Raw genomic sequence first — 4,294 nt, 5'->3', positions numbered from 1 at the left:
TCAGCACTAACACCTTATGTGTAGCCTGCGGAATATTTTCAGCACTGCAACGCTGTGAGGGTATTTGTGTTTATTTTATATATCTCTGCCTCTCTCAAATTCAGGTTGGGTGTAGAGCTGGTTTTAGATCCAGTTACACTTACAAATGGAAATAAGACCCCACAAAACCGGCTGCTGATCTTCATACAGAGCTGGAAGTTGGTGAATCAAAAGGGAAGGTCCAGTTTTAAGCAATATTCAACACTCTTTGAAGTAAAGAGCTTAAACTATTTAGCTTAACAGAAAGATAATTACAGTAACTTCATTACAGCTTATGAAGATCTATGAGGAGAACAAACCCATGCTAGTTTTAGGTGTCTCTGGCCTAGCAGGCAGACGTGGTGTAAGATGCAGGGACTGCAGGTTGAAGCTCTGTGATGGCAGAGTGGGGCAAAAGCGAAAAGAGCCAGGATAACCAGAGTCCCAGCTTGGAACAGTGTCCTGAAAACCAGGAGGAGCCTCCTGCCCTTGTGGGTTTTTTAAAACAAGGTATTTTTTCCCAGAGAGCTGCTGCGGGCAGGAATGCGGCCGGGGTGCTGCAGTTCGGGGTGCGGAGAAGGTCGGGCTGGAAAATTACAGGGATTTCTTCTGGCTTTGGAGTCTCTGAGTGCAGACTGTAAGCCTGTGAAATGCAAACTAGAATACCTGGGTTAACACAGGAAAAGTAAACCAAGTAATTACTGAAAATTACAGGACACTGTCATATGCTATTTATTGCAGAGATAAGCCGTTTAGCAGCTCACAGCCCGTGTGGAGGCAGCTGCCTCGGATCAGCGTGGCCGTGTCTTCTGCAAGATGTGAAGAACCGTGTCCTTGTCCGGAAGGTGTTTCCCCATCACCGCGGAGAAAACGCCTTTGAATCAGCAGCAAATCCTAGAGGCATCGAACGATCGCTGGAGAGGACTCCTCACATCCATAACCAAGGGGGTGAAAAGGCTTCGCCCCCAGCCCGGCGCCGTTCTCTGCGCACCCCCAGCCCGCGGGCTTGTCTCGCCCGCCAGGGACCCCACGCGTGGATCCCCGCGGCCCCTCTGGTTCCTCACCATGTACTGCGGTCGGGAGGGACGATCCGGACGCCGCCGGCGCCATCTAGTGCCACCGGGAGCGGGTGTTCCGCAGGGCTCACCGCCGGGCCGGGGGCTGTGCGGGGTACCGAGCTGCCGAGGCCAAAGCACAGCGAGCGGGGGTGACAGCCCCCACCTGCGCGGGTGTGACCGTGCGGGCTGTCCCACGCGGGCCGGGGCAGCCGGGTCTCTACAAGGGCAAATGAACTTCAAAAGTCTGGATTTGTTGTTATTTTTTTAATACTATCAAGCCAATGCCATTTAACCCTTCCGTGCTGAAAATGTCATAATAAATGCCAGAAAGCTAGCAAGGGGAAGAACAGTTTTTGGTGTCGTTTAATCCCCTTCAGTGCTACAATGACCAAAATGCTGGCAGGACCTGTTGACCCCAGTGGGCTGTGGGTGAAGTGACAAGTGACACTTTGCACTGGTGCTGGATCTGAGGCTGTGGTTGTCAGGATGTGTGTCCTTGTCCAGCCACAACTCCTTGGGGGTTTTCTGCCGCGGCTTCCTGGCAGAGAGGAGCGCACAGATCCTTGTGTCCGTTTATTCTCGGCCCTGTGCTGCAGCTGCCGCTGTGGTCTCAAGTAACACTAATTGTCACAGCCGGTCCTGTGTCGTGCCTTTTCTCATTGGCAAGGGACGTCTGTGATGCTCTGGTCACCAGCCAGCCCTGGGTTGTCACCCTGGTGCTGGGAGGCAGCGGAGCAAGGAGGGCGATGGACACTGCATCCCGGGACAGGAGCCGAGCGTCGCTGCGGTCACTGTCCCCACAGCTGCAGCGGGTGGCTGGTGGCTGGACACGGGTCGGTCTGGCACTTCCCATGGGTCACCCACCTCGTGGTGACAGTTTTAGGATTGGCCCAGTCCTCTGCTTAATCCAGAATCACCAGGAGAGTCTAGGATAAAGACAGAAAACAAAATGTCTTTCATGTAAAAGGAAACAAAAGCCTGAGCACAGCCCCTTTCTTCCAGTTTGGTTTCTGATTAATTGCAGTGGTATAATATGTCAGCTCGTTTCTGTTCTGCAGTTTCCAAGGGGGACTTCAGCTCTGCCTTTACATATTTCCTGAAGTCTTTTGAAAAATGTGTTATTTAAGGCTGCTTAAATAAACCTTCCTGCACAGGGCCTGTAGCACAAGGTGCCCGCTGCATAATTAGTGCTGAGGGGGTATGTTAATTGCCTGGCAAACTCTCTAGAGGTGGATTAGTTTGTGTGAGCAGCACGATGGAGCTGGGGCTCCCATGGGGGGTCCAGCAGGACCCAGCGCAGTGCCCATCAGCATCTGGGCAGCGGCGTGGGCAGGGTGCAGGCAGCAGTGTGGGCAGGGTGCAGGCAGCAGTGTGGGCAGGGTGCAGGCAGGGCAGGGCAGGGTGCAGGCAGCAGCATGGGCGGGGTGCAGGCAGCAGTGTGGGCAGGGTGCAGGCAACAGTGTGGGCAGGGTGCAGGCAGCAGTGTGGGCAGGGTGCAGGCAGAAGCATGAGCAGGGTGCAGGCAGCAGTGTGGGCAGGGTGCGGGCAGGGTGCAGGCAGGGCCAGGCAGGGTGCAGGCAGCAGTGTGGGCGGGGTGCAGGCAGGGCTGGGCAGCACCCCCAGATCTGGCACCATGACCTGGCGCCTCCCTACAAATACAAAGGCTCTTGTGGACCCGCTTGCACCAGCATCTCCCCAGACAGTCCATGCGCTGCCGCCCATGTGGAGTCGGGCATCCCCCAGCCCTGCTCCTGCACAGGTGCCGAGCGTGCCTCCCCATTGCCACCGCGCCGCATTGCCGGCTCACCCCGAGCACTCCCCTTTCTGTCCCATGTCTTCCCAGGATGTGACAAGCCACAGTTTGGGTGTTCACTGGTTTTTATCTCAGCTTCTTCCACCCCACCACACTACATTTGCAACTTTCTCAAAGCCCGGCCGCATGCTGCTTTGCCATGGCTCTTCGCCAAATGTTACTCACCACACGGTACAGGACTTATATATTTATCCAGTGCAGAGACAATATCACCAACTTAAAAATAGGCATAAAAGAGCCCGCAGCTATTGCTAACTGCACTCAAGTATAGCGGAGAGGCTGTGGGTCACCGTGGGGCAGGATGGTGCTGGGTGCGTGACCTATCACCATGGACTGGTGCAATGCCAGCACCAAAACCACCTCAGCCCTTGTACATCCCGGCTTGTGCTGAGCCTTCCCACTATCTGTGCCCAGGGCTGGCCCTGGAGGGGCTCTGCATGGCAGCCTGTTACTGAATGTCAGCCGGTCTTCCTGTGTCCCCCTCCCGCTCCTGCCCGGCTCCCCGAGCCCAGCCGAGCTGCGGGTGCTGCCCGGGCGCCCTGGGAGCCTGCGCCCAGCAGTAACCATGGAAATGCCTGCGGCTCCGGGGTCCCTCCTTCTGTGGAGCTGCAGAGGAAGAGAACGGCTGCTCTGCAGGAAAGCAAGCTATGATTTGCAATCATCCCCTTCTTATTCTTCATGCTTATGGCTGCATATCCACAGCAGTGCTTGCCTACCCTGGGTCTGCAGGAGCCGGGCTGCTCTGCCCAGCGGGAAGCCCACGGTGCTCAGCAGCCGAGCTGCAGGGTCGACGCTCGTCTCCAGGGTGGGGACAGTTACCAGGCCCGTGCTGGTGACACTCAGCTCTGCTGCGGCCCACCCCTCACACCCTCCTGGCCCCTCTCGGTCCCTTGCAGTGGGACACAAGCAGCAAGTGGACGTTGGAGGGAACACGAGGTGTCTCAGGGCTGCGCAGGGAGGGGAAAGAGCCAAGTCCAGCAAGAGCTTGTTCACAAGCACCGAACATGTCTGTGGTTTCCAGAGAGGGGGTGAATCTCTTAAACCAGGTTTCACAGCAATTATCTTTCTTTGGAAAGAGTTTTGTCGGGGGCTTTTAACAGCACTAACTGCATTGGCCCCATTCAAAGGCATTTTAATGAGGCAGCTCATCTCTGGGATTGTATCCAGCTCTTCAGCACCACGATACCTAAAACATGTGATATCTAACTACAGCGGATCTAAAAGGAGAAAAAACAAGTATATGCTTTGCTAAACACAGCTAAAATCTGGGTCAGGATGAGACCAGCTCCATATAACAATGAAAGATGTTGTCGCTCCCCATCCTTCACTCGATGAGGAGACAACACTTGCTTCAACTGCCCAGTGTGGTACCTGACCTGCTCCTGATATTTCTGTGAAATGTGAG

General features: G+C 55.3%; 1 long non-coding RNA gene across 1 annotated transcript; it reads left to right on the top strand.

The window, feature by feature from the left end:
- The first annotated feature begins 327 nt into the window (after window positions 1–327).
- On the top strand, window positions 328–1,423 carry LOC135580193 (uncharacterized). The gene is made up of 2 exons (XR_010474504.1): window positions 328–528; window positions 760–1,423. It is a non-coding gene; the product is annotated as an uncharacterized LOC135580193 (long non-coding RNA).
- Window positions 1,424–4,294: the final 2,871 nt, after the last annotated feature.

The sequence above is a fragment of the Columba livia genome, chromosome 9, assembly GCF_036013475.1.
Source record: "Columba livia isolate bColLiv1 breed racing homer chromosome 9, bColLiv1.pat.W.v2, whole genome shotgun sequence".
NCBI classification, from domain to species: Eukaryota; Metazoa; Chordata; class Aves; order Columbiformes; family Columbidae; genus Columba; species Columba livia.
The sequence above is the reverse complement of the archived record's forward strand: the minus strand, read 5'-3'. Positions and strand labels throughout refer to the sequence as shown.